Source organism: Falco peregrinus, chromosome 8 (genome assembly GCF_023634155.1).
Source record: "Falco peregrinus isolate bFalPer1 chromosome 8, bFalPer1.pri, whole genome shotgun sequence".
NCBI classification, from domain to species: domain Eukaryota; kingdom Metazoa; phylum Chordata; class Aves; order Falconiformes; family Falconidae; genus Falco; species Falco peregrinus.
The window spans coordinates 44,704,609-44,726,861 of NC_073728.1; the positions used below are offsets into that span (position 1 = coordinate 44,704,609).

Here is a 22,253-nt window from a genome sequence, read left to right on the forward strand (position 1 = left end):
TTAAGACTTCCGAGGAATAAAAAGGCCAACATCTGGGGTGGCTCCTTGGTCCTAGTCCAGATCTATGGAGGCCAAGAGCTGGCAGAGGAAGAAGAGAACTCAGCTGTTGTGTATAATGGGGACTCTTTTTGCAGGGGTTGCCGGTTACACACTGACCATGGTGATCGCCAGCTCCCGAGGGAGGAAGCAATCTGTGTCATCTCACAGCAGGCTTCCTTAAATCTCGGCCTGATTAAGCAGTAGCAATATGGGCTGCCTGATATGAAAGAGCCTTCCCTGAAAAGGGACAATTGTTAGTGCAGAAATAGCCTGTTTGTTTGTATTGTCCCAGTGAGAGGCCAGTAGCACACAAAATCATCACATTCTGACTCCAGTTGACTGGGAATCTGGAGATGAATAGTATCCATCAGCTACTGGCATTGGTTTGGGTACAGAGTCTGTTGGCCATACACCTGGGAAAGCTGCATTTGAATGCTCTGGGGTTATTTTTTTTTTCCAACCTCAAGATGTCTGATGGATTTTGGGAATATCCACTCAGATTTTGACCTCTTGTTTATCCTTGAAAAAGCAGTATTTGTGCTTTCCATGGTGAGGCTATGGGCTAAAATACCCATGGAGTGCACAGAGAGATGCTGAGGCTTGCAAGGTGGCGTTGCTATAGAAGGAGGGGGTGGTGTGGTAGGTTCTTGAAACAGCTTCTGCTGGATTCATGTGCTAGATTTTAGACACATTTGTGAATGTGGCCAGTGGTTTTCCATCAGCACATTTGCTGGTAGCTGTATCAGAGTAGGTCTGGAAAGGGAGGTTGATACTCAGACATCTGATGAAAAATTGCTGTGTATAGTTACGTCAGAGTTATTTATTCATTGCATAGAGATTAAAGCTTTTTTGATAGAGTGCAGTCATCTTAGCTTGTGGCTGTTGTTTTTCTTAGTTTCTTGTGTATTTTGGGGATCTAATTAATTACAGGGAGTGACTGATGCTCAGAAAAAATGTGGTTCAAACTGAGCTGCAGTTTTCTTCAAGTTTCTTTGCCTTCATACTCAGGAAGCTGCAAGCTCAGGTCCTCAGTATTCAACATGGAAGACTAAAATACTGTCAGCTTCAAGTTGTTTGAGGTAGCATGTTTGTGCTGATATGCAGGCAAACATTAGGGCTTCTCTAATTTGCGGAGCAGAGAGGTGAGGCAGTGTAAAGGCCAGCATTTATTCTTTTTGGCTGGTGGTCTCTATGTAGAAGACATAAATTAAGAGTTGTCTGCTGGGATCCCCTGGAGATGTGATGAGTTTGTGGTATGTTTGGAGGACATCAGCCTCAGGTTTTTCTATTCTGCTACCCATCTGGAGGTTGTCTACTTCTTGTGGGCATGTTCCCAGTACTGCAGAGATAAAGGTGGGACAGCCTGGCACATAGCTTGTTTCAGCAAGTAATTTTAAACTTGGAGATATTAATATGCAACTTCTCTTTGAAAAGCTTCCAAGGAGGGCTTGCCATCCTTTGCAGATGAGATATGTAGGGATTGCTCACTCCCCATTCAAAGGCGGGAGTCAAAATGTGTCATAACCTCTTGAGCAGTGCTGTTAGATATTGCAGGGCAACTACAATCTCTAGCTCAGGAGGTGGACTGAGGAGCAGTTTGTAGGCAGCTGGGAAGGCACTGTTACAGGTGGGATCACTCTGTACTCACCTCGTTTCTTGTGGCCTTTACCAAGTTGTGTGCCATTGCTGGGGAAGAGCACTAGTCTTGGCAGACTGTTGCTCTTATCCAGTACAACTTGTACCATCAGCCAGGTACAGATGCCTGAGCTCCCTTCAGTGGTGAGAACAGAGCTTCAGCATCTACTGCAGAGGGAGTTTGCTCTTCCCTGACTCCCATGACACATGATGAAAAGTGGCTTGAGTCCGCAGAGCTTGGGGATGACCGCTTCCACACTGTGTAATTTTTGGCCCAGGTCACTTATGGGTCCCTTGTAGTGCTCAGTGGCTCTGAGACACCGTCAGTAATTTCTGGGGTTTCAGCAGCCCCAGCATGATCCATCATGTGCAGTGATCTGTCACCTAGGAGAAGCCAAACTGATCTCGTCCAAACTACAGCCCGTGTGGAAAAGGCTGTACTTGCAATGTGGATGGACAGTCAGAGACTGGGACCTGGGAGCAAGACAGGGAACGAAGCTGCTGGGCAGTGCAGGCATACTCGGAGCTTAGTATGTGTACTCTCCAGAGACGTTTGTTTGAGCTCCCCTTTTTGCCTATCCCAGCTATTCCTCTTGCTTCCCTGGTGAGCATTGCCCTGGACTGCTTGGGCATGTAGGTGTGAGGAGACCTCAGTTTCCATGGAGAAGTCTAGTTTGAGATCTGCAACTTATTTTGATGTAGGGTCTAGGGTTTAGAGCCGCTGTCTGGTGGGGGGAAGCTCCTTCTCCTCTCAAGCCACGCTGGGGTTACCTGTTTCATTCCCCCAAACCCTTAAAGCCTTGCTAGAGCCAGATGACAGATGTTAATATCTGTCTTGGGATTTAGATGATAATGTGTCATGCTGAAGGACCCTTTCCTATGCAGATGCCAGCTGTCACACCCAAGCACGTTGTGGTCAGCCCTCTGGGTTTTTGCTGAGGGAAGCAGGGCTTGCCTGGGTGTGCAGCACTGAAGGCCAGCTGGTCTACCTGGCCTGGAGGTAGCGTAAAGCCACTCTGGCCTCATGTTGTATTTCTTATTCTCTCTGCCTTTGGGACAGGCTATGCACCAGCAGGGACTTGACTGCTGTGATTATCTGGGCTGTTTAGAATCTGATGGGTCTGACTATCCCTGGGCGGTTCTAGGATCTGATAATCCCACCCCCAAACACACCTTTCTCCAGTTTTCTCCCCAATCCTAGTAACAGTGTTAGCTCTGCTATGTTCATATGTCTCCCAGTCTTCCTTCCCCACAACGTGCCTACCAACCTCACCTGTGCTGAGCCTAGCTCCTGCCACTGCCTGCCCAAATCTCTCTGCAGCTCATCACCACCAGTGTGTTGTGACAGGTTGGCAAAATTTGCAAAAAGAAAATGTCTTCTACCACATTTTTCAGTTTTGCCACCAAATTTTGACAGAGCCAAGAGCCTGGAGCTGCTTCTGCTGCCCTGAGTGTGCTTGGTGACCTGGAGGGGACCTAGTCAAGTCTCTCCTTAGCAGTTTCCAAGCTATTCTTTCTCTCATGTAAGTGCTCTTAAAATAATCATCTGGTCCTGAGCAGCTGGAGGAGTTCAGCTTTGAGACTGATGTTTGCCCACATGTCTTTCCTTTCTTTCAGACTGTGCTGCTCTGGGAGGAGAGGGCAGCTCTTGGAGGACACTAGTTGTGTGGAAGCCTGTTGGACCACCACAGCTCACTTGACTACTCCGATCCCAAATCTGCTGTTTTGAAACTAGGCAGTAGGTTGGCAGCTGGGACATGTGAGAGCAGAGGAGGTGAGTTCATGGTAAGAGGACAGCCTTCAGTTTAAGTGCTTGGAGACCAGCTGGTGTTTCTTTGGGATCCTGCAGGGTTTTTGCTGTAGGTGAGAAGGGGCTGTCCTAGGGAGCAGGGGCTCAGGACAGTGTGACCCCATGGGAATGTCATTTGGCTTTCTGAACATACCTAAGCTACTCACCTGGTGTCTTGGCTTTGTATGGGGTTCATGTTTAGAGAGATGTGACCAACCTGTTAGTTTACCTAGGCCCTGGATTTTACCTAATTGCCTTCTTAATGGCAGGGTTTCTTGTTAGCTCCTTCCCTTCTGTTGCCTTGAACTCTGTGACCACTTCTTTTTGAATGTATTTCCTCTCTCCCCATTTCCAGACGTGTCTCATGTATTACTGGAGAAGTATTGGGGATCCAGCCTAGCTGAGATCATTATCACAATGGGCCTGATTTTCCAGCCTCACCCTTTGCCTTGATTTCAGAGTGGATCATGAGGATAATAGAGCATCTTGGAGCTGATTTAATTTTTGCAGGGATTTGCGTTCCCTGGAAAAACTCCCTGGAGAGATGCTCAGCTTAATCATGATTAAGGCCAACAAAAATCTGGTAGCTGATCCTTTGAGCAATGAGGGGCTGTGTTTGACTAGTAGGTGAACCGGGGGTATCTACTGGAAACTAGTAATTTCTTGGGGCCTTACTTGGTCTGTTTTCAGTGTATGGGCTATACTACACTGGGCAGACCAGCTGAGTGACACACCAGTGTTCATGAGGGTGCCTTCACCTGGAGAAGGCTCCATCTCTTCCACAAGGTATCATGGTTTTCTCCTTAATATCCTAGGTATTGTTTTCAGGCTAAGGACACGTGAGGAAGGAAGAGACTGAGGATGCAGATGGAATGGAAGAAAATGCCAAGTGGTTAAATGGCTGTAGATAAGTGGAGAAACGTCTTAAGAGATTGACGGTTGCCTGCTGGTTGGAGAGGTGGAAGGAAAGATTGCATTCGCACACCAGGATTGCAAATCCACTCATAACCCGTGCACCAAACCCCCCCACCCCCCCCACCCCACCCCCGGTTAAATTGCATTTGTTACTCATTTTTAGCCTTCCCATTTGTAAACTTGCACAGAGCTCTGTACCGCACCTTTATGGCCTCATCTGCTGTTTCCATCTCGCAGAACCTCTGGCCTGTTTTTCGGGGAGAAAGCCTACAGAATAAAACTTGTGCAGTCACACAAGCTGTTGCTGTGCTGGTGTTTTCCTTGGCTGATGTGTCTGCGACGCATTCCTGTATATGCATGATTGTGTGTCAGAGTTCACACGCACAGAGGAGGGATAATTCACAGATAGCTGTGCAGATAAAACGAGCATCAAGCATCAGTGTGTGCCCCAGAAGATGTAATACTTTTGGGGGGCTTTCTTGAAACATCCTCTTATGAGAGTGGCTGTAATGTTTTCTGGACATTGCAGCTTGTGGGCAGAAGCTATGGATCTCTGGCAGGGTGGTGAGAGAGGCTGGCCTGGGGGGGGAAAGTCGGCTGCACCCAGCAGCACCCAGGTTTCAGGGTTGGGTGGCCCCTGAGCGTTTCCTGTCCCCACTAGGTGGCACTGGGAGCCCTGCTATGGTGTCCCTGTCCCCCAGCCACACAGCCTGTCCTGTCCTGGACCTCTCTTCTGCCAGGACAGAGACTCCCTGGACAGGGAGCCAGGCACAGAGGGGTCTGTGCATTGCATGCCAGTCCTTTTCCCATAGGAGCTGGTGTGTCATTTGGGAGCTGGTGTCTCACAGATAGCGCCTGGTGCTCTAGGAACTAGTGCTTCACACATGTTATGCCAGAAGCTTGTGCCTCACACACTGACCCGGCCACACTAGGAGTCATCGTATTGCATCTTCTCTCTGGGAACTGGTGCGCTTGTGAGTGTCTCAGCAGGAGTCGGTGCATCGCATGTGTTGTGCTGAAAGTCAGTGCATTGCGCGTCTCACTGGGAGCTGGTGTATCATATGTGTCGCACTGGGAGTCACTGCATCACAAGTGTCCTGCTGGGAGCTGGTGCGTCACTGGCAGGCCTAGCCCTGCTGGGAGTTGGTGCATTATGTGTGTCCTGATGGGAACTGGCACACAGTGGGTGTGCCTTGCTGGGATTCAGTGTGTTTTGCACATACTCTGCTGGCACCTTGCACCCTGGCTCTGCTCTACTAAAAGTTCTTGTGTTGGCTGTGTCCTACTGGGAGTTGGTGTGTTAGATGTGTCCCACTGAGAATCTTGGCACTACAGGTATCGTGCTGGGAATCAGTCAGTCCCTTGTGTCCTATGGGGAGCTGGTGTGTCTTATGGGGCTCAGCTCCACTGGCAGCCAGTGCATCACAAATGTCCTGCTGGGGGTTAGTTCAGCACAGGCATCCTGCTGGTAGTCAGAGCATCAGCTAGGAGCTGGTACATCACACATTAGTCTTGTCTGGCTGGGAGTCAGTGTGTCACGAGTCCTGCTGGGAGCTAATGGTTCCCACGTGTCCCTCTAGAAGTGTGTGCGCTGCCCTCTGGCCCTGCCCTGCTAGGAGCCAGTGCAGTATGTACTGACTGTTCCTCGTAAGAAATCAGTCTCATGTGTCCTGCTGGGAGCTGGTGCCTCACAGGTCTGCTAGGACTCTGTTTCTCGCTCTCCTGCTCTGCCTCGCTAGGAGTCAAGGTGCCACATGCTGTCCCTGTCACTGGAGCAGCACAGCGTGTGCCCTGCTCTCCGTGCAAGTCTGCTGCACAGAGCCCATTGCCCTGGTTTGGTCTCCCCAGTCTAGCATACATGAGCTCCTGCTTCCATCAAGGATCAGGAACGCCGGACACAGCTTGCTCTGCTGAAGGCTTCTGGTTTGCAGTGGACAGGGGGATGCCACAGCACTGTGATTATTTTAATTAATTTATTTTAAATAGCTATAGTGCAGAGAGTTAAATGGCATGAAATAAGTGCACAAGCTTATCCGCCATCCTCCACCACTGCTCCCAGGAGCAGGAGCAGGAGACACATCTGTCCGTGCCTGTCTCTCTCTCTCCTGCCACCATGTCCTGCCTGCTGGGACCTGTCCTGACACCTGCACTGCCCCAGCACTGCCTGCTGTGTCCTGAGGTACCTGCAGCTTCCCTGGCCTTTGGGGACCCTCTCTGCTGCGGGCCAGCACCTGCCCTGAGTATGCCATGGCAATGGGCGAGGGAATGGCTTTTGGCAGCAGCGCTGTGCCCAGAGCTTCTGGCCTCTGCCCATCACCTCTGAGTGGAGGTGCATGGTGAGACAGGACCCCAGCCCTGCCATAAGGGGGCTGGCCCCAGCCAGATGGACCCTCTCTGCCTCGGGTCACTTGTGGCACTTGGTGGAGTTGTGTGGTGGCTGCTACCTCCCCGTGCATGCGCTGCTCCTACACAGGCATGCGGATGTCCTCCCTTCTTCTGCAGTTCTCCAGGCTCTTTGGTCTTAGGGCTGCAGAGCCTTCCCTCTGGCCCCATGCTCTTCCCTCCATCCCTATGCCCTTCCCTCCATCCCCATGGTTTCCTGCAGGGCTGTGGGCCCTTCCAACTGATTCCCCGTTGCTGTGGCTTGTATCCCTTGGGGACTCTCCACACCCCCATGCCTGCTCAGTCTGCACCTCTAAGTCTTCCCTTTGTGTCCAGACTCTGATGGTGCCTTTCTCATTATCCTGGCTTTCCCCCAGCACCCTGGCTAGTGGCTGTTTTTCAGCCATCATGTGGGTGGTGTTGCAGAGAGAGAAGCTTGGGTGAACGATGATTCCATGGGGGGAGAGTTCAACCATTCTGTGGTTTTAGGATTCCTTGATATGAGGCAGATAACACGAACTGAAGCAGCCAGCATTGCAGAGCTGGTGAGAGCTGGTAGCAGTTATATGAGGCTTCCCTCCTTTCCCCTTAACCTGAGCAGCCATGGTGTGGGTGAGGTAGGGGCTCAAGCCCCATTAGTATGGCTCTCCCCCTTCACAGCAGCTTTCTCAGGCTCCCTGCTAACTCAGGAAGAGGTGTCAGTGCTTTGGGGCTACTCCTAGACTTTCTGGACCTGAAAGAAAAAGCAGAAAAATCTCATTTTTATCATGCTGATGCTTGTTGTTTGACTGCAGTTGGTGTGGCTGTCTGGTGGGGCTGATGATGGAACAGTGGCCCCTGCCAGGGGCCATGGCAAGCCTCTCTGATAAAGTCCAACCATGTGTCTATGCTGGTGCTGTGGTGCTGCACTGTTGCATGGGGTTGTTCCTCCCCAGGTGCAGGACCCTACATTTGCCTTTGGTGAACTTCCTGAGGTTCATGTCCACCCAGCTGTAGCTAGACCACATCTGGCTGAACGGTAGCGTAGCCTCTGGTGGATCAGAGACTGCTCCCAGTTTTGTATCCTCAGCAGACTGGCTGAGGGCACGCTTTGTCCCTTCAGCCAGGTCACTGATAACTGAGTTGAACAGGACCCCTGGGGAACACTGCTAGCTACAGGCCTCCAGCTCAGCTCTGCACCACGGATCACAGCCCTCTGAGCTCTGCCGTTCAGCCAGTTCCCAGCCCACCTCACTGTCCACTCATCTCACCCACACTTTGTGAGGTTATGTATGAGTACATTATAGGAGGTGATATTATGGGTTGCATGGCTTAGGGTGACTAGGCCTGGGTTTGACAACATTCTGTTGTCCCTGGAACGAATGCAGGAGATGGAATGCTGGTTTGAGCTGTGGCTGTTCTCTGTTGCATAGCTGCTTTCAGTTCCTGAACTTGCTTTTATTTGATCAATGAGTGCCAGCTGCAAAGTGCACACGTGATGACCCTGCTCAGGTGACTGTGTCCGCCCAGTGCTTTTACCTTGAGGTCACTCTCAGCTCAGACTAGATTTTAACTGAGGTCTGGCGAAGCTCTGCAGATCCTGTTAGCAGCCTCTTGAGCTTGGTGAGACCTGTGCTTGCAGAGCAGCAGCAGCCCCAGAGAGAGAGACTAAGGTAGGTTTGGATATGTCAAAGACATGAGAGAGACTGTAGATGTTAGATGTCATGTGTAAAAATATTGCCTGTTTTGCCTAAAACAGTTTGCAGTGCTTCTGCAAGCTGCGACCCGACTGCTTGAATGTGCTTAGGTTGTCACTAGAGGGAGCGCCGTGTGATTTTTCATTAATCTTGAAAAAATTACACGATGCAGAGACCCAGCTGGTGGAGCAGTTTGGCAGGAGGGATGTAGGAGAGATTCTGCAGTCGGCTGCGGCTTTGTAGGCATAGGTGTTTCTTTAGCTGCAAGGGATTCTCTTGTACTGCTCAGCCAGCAAGGTGTGGGGGGAGAGGGAGGAGCTAAGCACCTTAAAAAGGTCAGTTTGCTAAGCGGGAATCACTTTCTTGATTCTCATTTTGGCTCTTTGAAGTGCAAGGTTTTGGAGGTGGACAGGGCCCTGCCCAGGCTCTGCAGGGGAGATGGCTGGAATGGGAGAGATGTTTGATCTAGTTGGCTTTGCTGCTACTGCAAATTCACTGGGTTTGCTCTGTCTGTAAGAGGCCTGGCTTGATGCATGCAGCTGCTGGAGACCTACTTCAAGAGCTCTCTGTTACCCAGATTCTGGTACCATTGCCGCCTGGCTGTACTGGGTAGAGCTAAGTTGCATCTCTGTGCCATGCTGTGCTGCAGCGGACACGTTCAGAGGTACCCCTCCAGGGCTAGAATTGAAATACAAGATGAGGAACAAGGGAATAGAGGCAATGCAAGGAAACAAAGAGACCATAATAGTATCCTGCCTTGCCTTGAATTGGATAATTCCCCTATGACTAGTTGGTGGGCAGTGGATTACTCAGTGGGAGGAAAGAGATCTGGAGTCAGTCCTGTGAACTTCGTTCCCTCATTTCTAAAATGATGTTGTGAACATCTGGCTTGCACATGGAGCATGACGCTTGGCTCACAGAAGCATATAAATGTTTTCAGATCCTTGAATGGCTGTTGCTGAAATGCGAAGGATCATCATTAATGAAGTCTGCAATAACACTGACGGAGCATTTGTGTTTGTTTCAATTTGTAACTATGTTCTAACACTTGTTAACGAATGCTATTGTGGGTTGCAATGTGACCAAGGAACACTTGAGGGTAAACATGACGGGGTGGTTGTTCCTGGTTTGTGCTACTATTTATCACTGCAGGTGTTGAAACATACCATGTTGTGCAGCAAGGCTTTAAATGGGTGAATAGGGCAAGAGGGGAGACTTAGCTACCACTACTTCCTTTGTGGTTTTTCCATCTGCTCCACTTACATAGCAAACACAAACAAATGCCACAATTGGCTGATATAAGAAGATCAGTTGTGATGGGGAGCTGAATATCCATATGACATCAGAAAAATCTAGCTGGTGGGCTGGAGGCTGGTTTCAGACAACATGGCTTGGAGTAACCGTGCTATCCCCCATAAAGAGACCTACGCAAAGACCTGAGGAAGCAGCAGATGCTCATACATAAGCCAAAGGTGAAGGGATAGAACTGAGATTAATCAAGCAAAGGCCTGCATGGGTGAGGAAGGGGCTTATAACTGAACTCAGACATATAAGGGAGACATACAAGAGGTGGAAGCAAAGGCATGTGACCGAGGAGGATTATAGAGTCGCTGTCTGATCTTGCAGGGATAGAGTGACCTGGAATTGAATCTGGTGAGGAGCGTGAAGGATGGTAAGAAAGGATTCTGTAAGTATGTAAACAGCAAAAGGAAGACTAGGGGAAGTGTGGGACTGCTGCTGATTGGTGCTGAGGACCTGGTAACAGAAGATGTGGAAAAAGCTGAGGTACTTGATGCCTTTTTTGCTTTAGTCTTTACTGGTAAGACCAGCCTTCAGCAATCCTAAAATCCTGAGACCAGGGGAAACGTCTGGAACAAGGAAGACTTGCCTTCAGGTTAGGGAGCACTTAAGCAAACTGGACCCATGAATGCTTAAGAGGCTGGAACATCTCTTATATGAGAGGCTGAAACTGGTCCAGAAGAGAAGGCTCAGGGTAACCTTATCCATGTGTATAAATACCTGATGGCAGGGAATGAAGAAGAGGGAGCTGGACTCTCCTCAGTAGTGTCCAGTGACAGGACCAGAGGCAGTGGGCCCATGGGAGGTTCCATCTAAACAAAAACGCCTTTTCTATTGTGAGAGTGCTCAAACACTGGTATGGACTCCCCAGAGAGGATGTGGAGTCTTCATCAGTGGGGATATTTAAAACCCATGGGACTCATGCCCCTTCCCCCCCATGCCCATCAGTGGGCATGGACTCCTGTGCAGGCTGTGACCCACAATACCTTCTAGATCCTTCTCTGCCTGTGGGACTGACTGCCCTGCTGAGGTTTGGCATGATGTATTCACACTGACTCAGTTGTTTCTTATTTCTTTTCTGACTGCATCTCCCAGGTTCTGGAGATTGGTTTGGATCCAAAGCCTGTCCTGTGATACACTGGCAGCCTCTTCTGTGCTGGCATCATCTGCTTGATGAATAAACCTGCTTCCTTTTCTGTTATCTGGCTGTAAGTAAAAAGGCTAATTAGGATTGACCCAAACCCCAGCTCTGTGAATCCTCACTTGATGCATCTTACATTAGGCAGCAAGCCATTTATGACTACTCTTTGAATCTGTTTTTTCTAGATATTCTCCCATCATATTGCCATTTGAAGCTCCCTTCACCAAACAAGTATCAAAAAACTTACTAATGTCAAGAATTGATAACTGTTGTTTTTCCTTATCTACAAAGTTCTTCCACCTGGCTGTCCCAGGAAGCTGCGTTGATCTGAAGAGGTTGTGTTAGTCCCTGCACCCTTCCTTGCTTGCCTTTAGTGCTTATGGTAATGAAAACTAAGGTAGCAGGTCTGTAATTGCCCAGAGTTTCTTTTCTTTCATTTTGTAAAGCAGCACTTCATTTGCTCTCCCTGCAGCCTTATAAGGCTGCTTGGTTGTCTCTGGAGCCCAAAACCCATCAACCTGCTTCAGTGCCTTGAGATAAGGCTGATCAGGCACATCTCATTTAAAACCATTTGCACAGAGAAGTACTCCTTACTCTGCTCTTGCCTTATCAGAGGGTTAAATCATGTCCTCCTGTGGCTGATAATAGCTGTGCTGCATCAGCTGCTACTTTTTTCTCACACAGTGACCTTCAACATGTATCCAAGACAGCTGATAGCTTTCCAGCTGAGAAGTGGACATGCCTTCTCTCTCTCACATGACTGATGGGCTTAGAAGAGTTTGTCACCCTCAGTGATCCTCCAAAGCTAAGTGTCTTGGCTTTTCAGCTTTGCCCTTTTCTTGTGAGACTACTTTTAACTGTTGCCTGTTGCAATCTAACCTAATGTCGATTCCTCCTTCTGACCGCCACCTCTCATGTTTCAGCCATGTTGGTCTTTTCCCTTTCTTCCTGCTTTTTCCTGGAAGTGAGGGAGCTTGTTTAAGGCCCACTTCTTCAACACACTAGCAGAACTGTCATTGCTCTTTGTGTAGTTCAGCCTTCCAAAATATTCATACCAAAGCTCAGAGCTTACAGTGGTTTGCCTTTCTGAAATCAGCATTTCAGCTTCCCTGGTATACCTTTCAAGGCTCCCCAACCCTTTTGGGTCAGTCACCTTCACCCATGTTGCCTTGCATGTTTGTGTTCTCCTCAGTCCTCCACACTGAGTCACTCCTGAGAGTAAGCCTGTCAGTCACCCATACTGTTCCTGTCCCAGCAGATTGTCCACAGTGTGTTCCAGTTTTCCCCTTTTATCCCCAGAACTTCTTCTCTGCACTGTGGGGACTTTCTCGTCTGAGTTTTCCATTCTCCCTGGACCCTGCAGCTGATGCCTACATCCTTGAAGCACACAGTATCGCTTGTCCTGGAACAGGCTGATACTTTTCTGGGTTCAGTTAGAGTTCTCCCAGACAGTTGCTAGGAGAAAATCATCATTCTGGTCATTTATAAAGCCTTCCTGTTTATTTTAAGCTAGCATCTCCAGGGCATTTGGCAAACTGATGCAAGGTTCCTTGTGCTTCTCCTATGGCAACTGTGACTCCTCTATCTTCCTGGATACTGTTGTCTGGACCTGTTGTACTTATGCTATAGCCACTCCTGCAAAGTTACCAGGCTGTTTTTTAGAAAGAAGGCTCTTCAACTCTGTTTTTGTCTGTTATTATCACTTGAATGTGGGATGCATGAAATTCTTCTCCTTCCTGGTTTACTCTGTGGTATGTAGTGGCTAGCTATGTAGTTGATGCACATCACAGAGCAAAGATGACCTTGCAAGTCTTAATTATTGTAGTGCTAGATCTTCCAGAAGCATGGTCAAACTCAACCGAACTGTGGTCCTTCCACTGTGCTGACCAGATGACCTGCATGGTATTTGGGTTCTTCATATGTGTCTTCTTACTGTCCAAGAGGATGTTGACATGTAGCTTGTAGCAATGAAGGCTTCTCAAGGTCCCTCTGAGCTGGAGGATTGCATGACATGGAGATGTCTAGATCACGTAGCACAGGGATCCTCAAACTATGGCCTGTGGGTCGGATACAGCCCCCCCAGGGTCCTCAATCCAGCCCCCAGTATTTACAGACCCCCCCCCTGCCACACCACCCCACCCCACCCACCCCCCCCCCCCGCTGGGGTTTGGGGGGGGAAACCAAGCAGCCGCAGATGACTGCCTGCCACTTAATCCATGCGCCGGCCCCCTGTTTAAAAAGTTTGAGGTCCCCTGACGTAGCACAAGTAACTATTACCCCTGGCTGGCATGGGAAGGCTGTGGTGAAATCCTTTTAAATCAAACAAGAAGCCTTTTTTTTTTTTTTCTTTTCTGCATTGGTGCTTTTGTTTTTCATTCAATGTAATCGATATCTGGCTACTATGAAATTGTGTGCAGCTCTGTGGGATAAGGAAAAACAGTAGCCACTCTGCTGGTGTTAGTGGATCAAAAAGGCTGTTTTATTGTATGTGAAATGAGTAGAGACAATCTTCTATTGAAGGGCTGGACAAAATCCTGTCTGTGTAGTGTTCTTCGAAAACCTGCTGATGCTTAGCTGGGCCAGGCTAGGATGTACTGTGAGAGGATATCCAGGCCAGTACCCTTGATGCAGTTGTGATTATAAGGCATCTAGTAATTTGCATCTTGGATACAGTGGAGACTGAAATAGCGTTGAGGAGCCTTGCGCTACCGCAATGCTACTATGTGCAGTTCTTGTGTGCCAGCAACTCGTTTTGGAAATCCAATCTCCATTACTATAGCAAAAGACACACAGGAGCAGGAGCTGACTGTCCCAAGGATGTCCATCTTCCTGCCACTACCTTGCTTGTGCTAGAAGGCTTTCCTTCCTTTGAAGTTCTTCTTCAGACCGTGTCTGCTTGCTGTGAATCTCCTCTCATTTTATGATCAGTTCTCCTTTCTAGTACACCAAGTGAGTTTTACAGTATGGCCATTTTACTTGCTATGATGACTCAATCCAATAGATTTTTCTCTTTTTCCATTAGAGAATATTCCCCTTTGCCTTTTTCCTTGATTGAAAGCTTCTGAACTCTTCTTGTAGTTTTCAGTCCTTCACTTGCTTCATCACTGTGTGGCACGCTGTTCTTTGTGAAGGTGCTAATTGCTAGGAAATGTGGTCCTCTAGATCCATAGATCATAGGCTGGTGAATCTGACCTTGATCTAACTCCAGTATAAAGAGAATTTCTGCCATTTTAGTGCTTGCTCTTCCTCTAAGGGATCCAGTTACTTGCAGTTTGGCTGCATACAGTTACTAACTTCCTGGGTATGAGATCATTTAATGATGACAACGAACATGTAAAACAGGGCTAGTATTTTAGTGTTGATATAAGCAACGAACATTTGTTTAGCTCTTGAGGCTGTTAGCTGAGAGATGTAAAGCACTGTTTTACCACAAGCCGCAGAAGACTACAGAAATAACTGCCCAGGGCCAGAGGGAAGACTGTGGTTGCAGAGTCTATATCTGATGAAAAGGTAACACTGGCCTGTAACGTCCAGGCTGGGGCAACCACAGAACAAGCATTTTGTAGCACATCCACAGGTCTCCTCACCGTGCACTTCAGGGCAGATGCTCTTTGCAGCGCGTCTTGAGCTTGAGGGGTTAATATGATAATGTGAGATACCCTAAAGCAGTATACATGGTAATACAGTTAGCTCTTCCCCTGATATACATAATCATAGAGCTGAGATCAGGGCACCTTCCCTTCACTCAGACATAGTGATTGCTGGTACCAGTCACAGGTTATAAACTAATTTTGGCAGTTGGCCATAAAACTGCTCCTTTCAGTGAGACACAGAGGCGTCTGGTGTCAGCCTGACACAAACCATTTGACCAGGGAAAGGCCTCTCTCCTGGTGGGTTTGCAGAAGGGCTAGTGCTGTTAGTGAAGGTAGAAGTATTGAAAGAGGGGCTCATAACCCCGCACTAATAAATATTAAATGCCTGTTATCAGACCTGGTGCTTGCTTTGTGGCCCTGGCTTTTTAGCCTGCTTCAGTGGTTATCCACTAAACGCAACAGGTTTATCAGCAAGTTCAAGCATGTTTGGACTGTAAGGTCTCTCCTGGTGTCTGGCATGTGAAATTATCCTAATCTGCCTTTAATATCCCACTCTGTACTCTGGGTGCCATGACACACAATCTCTGCCCTGCACCTCTGGTTTGGGTTACTGGCTGCTCACAAAAGGCTTTAATCCTCCCCATCCCTGTAAACACTGCAGTGTACTTATTTTCCCCCATCAATGCAAGAATTTGGCAGGCTGCCAGAGCCTGTGGGCTGGTAGGGGGAGAAGAGGCTGCCTCTGCTTTTCTGGGGAGCAGGGGGCTGTGGTTATTTGGTGAATGGCAGTCTGGAAGTGAGCATGGTGGCTGTTCATCCTTGTGCTGCCCCGACTGCTGTTCAGTGCTGGTGGCAGAGCCATGTGGAGCTCTGGCCTTATAGCTGGAAAGCTTTGTATGCCTTCAATGACTTTTTCCCTAGGAGGGTAGGGGATGGGTCCCCAGGGTCCCCAGGGAGGTGGGGATTTTCATTGTTGGAGATTCCTGGGTAATGGGTGCAGGAGGTGCCACGAAACCACTGCAATGGTGAGGAATCTGAAATTAAATGAGCAGTTGTTGTAAAAATCTTCTCTCAAATAGATTCTTTTGGAACCCTGAATCACTACATGTTTGTTGATAATGATAGCAGTTTTGCCAGGGTGGAAAATGGAGGATCAACCACCTTCTGATCTCCTGGCTTTCAAAAGATGACTGTGCACTCTGCTCAGTCGGTTCATTTAACTGGGTGCTTCCAGGAAGTTCGGTTTCACTTCCATATCCAACCTGAGGATTAAGAACAGGGTGGTAACCGCTGTTGGTCCACCTCATTTCAGCAGCTTTAAGAAAGAAAAACAAGGGGAAAAGATCGTATATTTGATAAGGTTTGCTTTTTTTCCTGGCTTACTGGCACAGGAAGCCAAAATAAGTCTGGAAAGAGGCAACATGTCTTACTAAAAACAAGAACAAATCACAGAACCCCACTAAAGCTCACAGGTTGATAATGAAGCTTCCTGTCTGAACGTGGTTGTGCTTGCCTGTAGTAGGGCACTTGGAAAGTATTTGCATTGTTTTCTCTTCTTCCTTCTGTCAGGGAAGATAGTATTTTTGTTTCTCTCCATCTCAGGGCGTGAAGCTCTAGGGATGCTTGGGACATCTCTCCCTCTGCTGCCAATGCAGTACCGGTTGTTTCCATCTCAGAGCTGCTGGACTTGCCCTTTTGAGAGGATCACTGGTTCCTGGGACACTTCACCAGAAGAAAGTGCTTCCAGATAGGCTCAGTAGCCCACTGGGAACAGACTGAGCCAGTTAAGAAATGTTGCTGTGCTCTGCCAGAAGAGTTCGGTTTGGATAATTACAGCAGGTCATTAGAGAACAATAGGAGTGGAAAGTACAGATTAAGCCATTGTTATTTCTACCGTATATATGTTATGCAAGGATGGAATATAATAGTGTCATAGGGACTCAGGTAGAAAAAGCATTTCAGACTGGCTGTGGGCAGCAGAAAATTTGAACAGAACAGCTCAGAGATTGACTGGTCTGAGTGCAACAAAGGGCTGTTTTGGAGCTGATGAAATGGGTAGGGACTTAGTTTTTTTCTCCCAAGGCTGACAAACTTTACCACTGCTGGTTATTCCAGGAGACAAACTTGAGTGTATGAAACGTTACAGATATGGTTTCTTGGTTGTTTAGCTAAACATCCATTTCCAATCTGGTAGAACAGTGTGAGGTGTCTACAAGCTGGTTGTCACTGTGCTGAGTATTTGCTTTAGTCCCTTCCTGTGAGCTTCTCCACCACAACATGTTCTGGGACCTTCACTCTGTGTGTGAGGATGTGAGGAGGGGCTTTGGGTCCCGTGAATGTCTCTGGGGAAGCACCTTAACGGTGTGGAATAAAGAAGCATGTGATTGTCTTGAACGGAAAACAGGGGGACTGGCATTAAGCGTGTTATAGCACTCTAGCAAGCCTTCTTGCAAGGAAGCTTAGATTTATCCCAAGCTAAAGCATGGCACAGTCAAGGGCCTGGCAAACATACTCATGTGTGCTTTGATTTGAGGGACATGGTATTGGTACTTGGGTAGAAAGCTTAGGTATGTAGGGTGTGGTCTGTGCTTCAGCCTTACTGGCTCACCTTATGCAAGACATACGCACCTGCAATGGTGTTAAAGCTTTTTGATTGTCCTTAGTCCCTGTTTCCAGGCCTGTCTTTTTTTTTTTTTGGCTTCTCCCCCTATCCCGGATCCAGCAGCTTGGAGGAGAACACATATCTGTTTGCCTGGTGCACAGTCTCCAGGAGAGCTCGGGCTCCTGCCTGCTTTTTGGGCCTCCTCCCTGCAATGTTGACATGCTCACTTATCATCTTGTAATGCCTGTTTAGCCCTGTTTGTGTCTAGGACTTTCTGAGCTTGTGGTGCCATATCCTGAGGCCAGTGCTGGCAGGCCATCGTGTTCAAATCGCCTCTTTTCATCAGACTTCCCAGGCAGTCTGCAGGAGATCTGTGCAGAGGAGGAGTCGTGGTGCGTTGACAGAGATGTAGATAGAAGGAAAACCATGCGCATGTTCTGCTGAGCTGGGAGGCGTCTCAGGGGGCCTGTTGTCTCAAACTCTGCTGCTCAGTGAGGTGCCTGCTTCTCAAGTAGCACATGAGCACACAGTTTGAAGCAGGACAGTGACAAGCAGCACTGCAGGATGTGCCCAAAGGGCACAATTAGTTCCAGAAGCTCCCAGGGCATTACAGTAAGGGGAGTCTGTACTCCTGAGAACTGGATAAATGATTTCTGCATTATCTCAGTTTGGAAGTCTTTTGCTTAGGCCACAGGAAGGTGTTGCTTCCCCTGCAAAGACCTTGGTCAATCCCTTATTCCAAGGCAAATCTGGATTAGCTGTGAAGAGGGAATGTCTGTTGATTTGGAGTCAGTACAGCAGGGTAAACTGAGGCTCAGTTTTCCTGGAGGAGGAAGCACAGGGAAATGTAGCACTAGCTTTCTAGGGCCACATTGCCAGTGAGAGTGTGACAGGAGAAAGGACACAGACTCACTCCCATTGACTTCTTGGTCTGCTTGGTCCTGAGATTTTTAGCTACTTTCAGCTGGCTCATGAGCACAAAAATTGTATCGTGGTAAAGGAATTGCTAAGCCAGAAATGCCACCTCATATGAAGTTATTTAAGCATATTTCATGATGTATTTTTATGCCTCAGTAATTATCATCCATACCCATATTGCCCTACTTACGCTTTCCTCTTGTGTCATTAATTGTTCATGCAGGATTGTTTTCCCCAGAGGGTGTCATCCAATACATTACAGAAGTAGAAGACACTGAAGTGTATCATATATAACCGTTTGCATATTTTTTTTTTTCAGAACTGGCTTGTATGCAATTAGCGTAAAATAGTTGAGCATCAGAAGCTTCCTAGTGGAGGAGATCAAGTGGATTTGAAAAAGCTCTGTCTCCCACTGTCTCAGGTAGAAATTTCACCAGGGGAGCTCACACCAGCACTGCAGGCAAGGCTGAGCAAGCAAATTGAGGAGGGAGGGCAAGGGAATGTTGTAGTTTTTGGAAGATTGTAAGAAAAGCACTGAACTGAATTCAGCTCCAGAATGGATCGGACAGGTCCTAGCATATTGGTCAGGACACAGTAAAGAGGCTGCTTACTAGCCTCAGTGGTGCTGCTGATTTCTTTCTGTGTTCTCAGAAACTGTTGGGTCCAAACAGCCCCCTTCTACACAAACCTGACTGTCTAGCAAGTTTGCGCATGCATGTGCCTGGCTCTGAAAAGTGTTACCCAAGCTGGGTGAAAAATGCAAGCATCAGAAGAGATCCTCCCATTGAGTCTAGGACCAGAAAGAAGCAGAAGACATTGCAGGGGAGGAGAATTTCTGCTCAGGGGACTGCAGGTATTCCCATTGAGATGGAGGAGATGCTGTTGCCTGTCCTGCAGGCCCCATGAAGGCTCTCGGGAAGCAGATATGGTTTGTGGCGAGATGCTGTAATTCTGTAGGTTTCTGCTCTGTCAGGAGGCAGATCTGGCCACCAGTTCCCCAGGCCATCGGCTTGTCTGGGAAGGGTAATGGAGCTTGCATGGACTCTGAAGAGGCCAGTCAGACACTGGGTCAGTACTGAGGCATGGAGCGCAGCTGTGAGCTACTCTGAGGAGTGGCTGAGTGTACCATCTCATTTTGTTACAGTTGTGGGCTGACAAGGTTGCACTGATCACACTAATATCTCTGTTATCCCAGCTGCGAGCCCAATCTGACGTCTAAATGGCATTCTGTCCTGGCCCCAGCATCCGTCTCGCTACGCCTGCATGTCTGTCTCATTGGTACATCTTCCAGCTGGCTGCACAGGGTCGCAGCAGTTACACTAGCACCGGAGATACTAAAAAAGTGCTCTGTAGGGCTGGGCACAAGTCCCTCCTTCTGTAGCTCTGACTTTGGTGTCTTGTGTAGGTGGTGGGTGTGCGCAGAAAGTTACCTAGAAATTTATCCTAGAACAAACTGTTCATGAGTGTTGGGGCCAGTGGACCCTGGATTGCTACATGAAGGTCTGATTTGTGACAAGCATTGCAATCGGTCTCTGCCTCTGCGGTTGCTCACATGGGAGAACTTTCTGGCTGCCACAATCTCCGCATTTCTGCCCGTCGCCTTAAATGGAGTTGAAATCAGACGGGAGAGTCAGAAGTTTCTGGGAGGAGAAATACAGATTCATGCGGAGGTCAAGCAGTTTAATTAGACCCATTTCTTAGGCAGACAGGCTGAAATGTTTTTTCTGGTTTCTAGAAAGGCAAAGTTCTTCCTTATCTGTCTGTAGGTCCAACCACCAAAGCTGCCGTTCATCAGTGTAGAGCAGTTCTAGGAGAGAGAGAGAGGCTTGAACAGAACTGAAGGAAGAGGTGGGAAGGGATTTGAAAAGAACTAAGGAATTGCCCTGTTGAAGGCACTAGTCTGCTGTTTATTGTTCTGCATGGTCTAGTAGTGGCAACCTTGCTGCTACAAGGAGTGCTTCATGGATCCTGGCCCACATGGCTCATGTTGATTTTGTTTCCACACTGACTGAATCTTGCAGCCTCCAAGACCTGGCACCTAGATTAATCAAATGTTGAACTTGGGGGCTCCCTGCTTCATGCCCAATTGCCTGTGGCGAAAAGTCTGAGTAAGGATTTAAATTCCTGGCCAATTCCCTTTGATGATGGGGGTCACATTCAGGCCCAGTTAGTGTTGGTGTATCCTTGTTCACCTACTGGTTACTGGAGACACACCAACCCTTGCTTTCCTGCTGTAGGGATCTGTTGTAGATCCACATGGGTTAATCTGAATGAACTTTGCAGCGCTCCAGGCACTGACATCAGCTCTACCACCACAAACCAGAACTTTTCCCTGCCCATGGAGAACTGCTTTTCTAGCTCCAGATCTCTGGGGCCGGCATCAATCTCCTGATAATGATGTCCTGTGAGTGGCAGAGCATGATACCCTCATGACCATTGGGGAGGAGCAGGTCTGGGCTTCCAGCACAGCTCCATGACATGTACCTGGTGCTGGTTTCTGGCTGCTGTGTTTCCTAGCTGGGATGGCACAGTGTGCACTGTGGCCTGGGACCTGACAGCAGCTCACTGAAAAAACCAATATGGTGGTGGGGGAGGCTATCGTGGGTTACCTGCCAGGTCCATGTCAGGGGATATGCTGCAAGCATTAACTCTCCCTGCAACTCTGCTGAACCTTTTGCACAGACTCCATATTTGTCAGGTAGGGTTTCCTGGGACCAGGCTGTCCCTGCTGTGAGGAACCTGGTGGAGGTGGAATTTGGAGGAGTTGTGTGATCTGCAAGGGCCAGGTGGTCTTGATGCAGGCTGGAAGAAGGCAGTGTTGGCATGTATGTGTGTGTGTGGAAGTTTGGCTCTTCATTTCCATTTGGATTTCTCTAGCAAAACAAGACATCTTGCCATGTGGTTTCTGCAGGTGAGGGATCAGCATTATACGCTACTTCTACAGTAGTGAGTACCATGGTTTGGGTGCAGGGTGCTGGCTGGATTTGGGGCCAGGAACCTAGGGAATGACAGTGGCGGTAGGTGTGTCATCTCCAGGGAAAGCTCATAATTAACAGTGGACCCTGCTGGTTTGGCTCAGCACAGCCTTTGCCTTCAGACCCTCCAGTAAATACCACAACATTGTATGATTTGGAAAACCTCTAAGGTTTGGGGTTTTTTTCCTTTCTTAGTCCCCTTAAGGTGTTAACTAACAATAATGACTTGATGCGAACTCCCAGAAATGGGAGGAATATGTTCACTCCTGTAATGGCTTTCTACTCACAAAGGGTATCTGACCCATGTTGAGAGTTCTCACCTGCAGGAGGTACCAAGAAAAGAAAAAAACACTCCTTGGCTTTCCTACACTAGCTTAGAAGGTAAAAGATGGCAGAAGGCTTTTGCCTGGGTTGCTGACTGCCTCCCAAAAGGTGAGCCCATGTGCCCCTCTTGGCTAGCTGTCATGAAGTGTCCTGAGTGGCCAGATGGCAGCACTTAAGTGGTCCTAGCTGAAGTGGACTAGTGACACTTTGTTCCTCACCTCACAGTGCATGGGCTATGTGGAGAACATATGGAAGAGCTGCAGTGGGTGCTGGGGCCACAGGGTGTTTCTCTGAATTTGCATGGTATATCCACTTGTCAGAAACCCCCGGGGGTGACCTCTGGGGGCCCTTAGGAGGGGAAGATGTGGATGGGAGAAGATAGGGAAGTGCCAGAGGAGATTCTGAAGTAAATTGGCCTGCAGGGAAAAAGAAGACCTGGACTGGATGGTGGGAAGATCATGCTGTCTAGAAAGTGGTGTGACTGCACTTTTCTCTGGTTTCTGGACAGTAAATGGAGTGAACTGAAGGGGGCAAGCTTAGAGCTTAACTTCACAGTATGAAGAGAAAGCAAAGTCCTGTGTGGAGCAGGGGCCTGGGAAAGAGCCTTCTAGGAGGAGAGGAAGAAACTTGCTGTGGTGTGTTGTGCTGTGGAAGAGATCCAAGGTTTTGAGGAGATCTTTAACTCATTTCCCATCTGATAATTCTAAATTGTCTATTTTTTTTTCAAATTTAAATTGTCCATATTTAAGTATTCAGGCCTTGGATAATCTCTTTCCTTCATTTTGGCAAGCACCAATGCCTGTGCTGCTTTCATCAAATCTTCTTTGTATACCACCGTTTGGAAACTTTGCTTCCCAAATCTCTTCCCGGAGATTCCAAACTGAGTCTAGAACATCTTCATGCTCTGTTTCTGGTGACCTGAAATCTGACCTGGCTGTGGAAGGCCTCTATTCATACCTGGAGGG

The 22,253-nt window shown here is 48.3% G+C and overlaps 1 protein-coding gene and 1 long non-coding RNA gene across 5 annotated transcripts in view; both read left to right on the forward strand.

The window, feature by feature from the left end:
- Positions 1-22,253, forward strand: part of NRG2 (neuregulin 2) — a 165,848-nt gene that overhangs the window by 26,024 nt on the left and 117,571 nt on the right. The window lies entirely within an intron of this gene.
- LOC114012591 (uncharacterized) lies at positions 2,026-4,667 on the forward strand. The gene is made up of 3 exons (XR_003555139.2): positions 2,026-3,197; positions 3,292-3,448; positions 4,279-4,667. It is a non-coding gene; the product is annotated as an uncharacterized LOC114012591 (long non-coding RNA).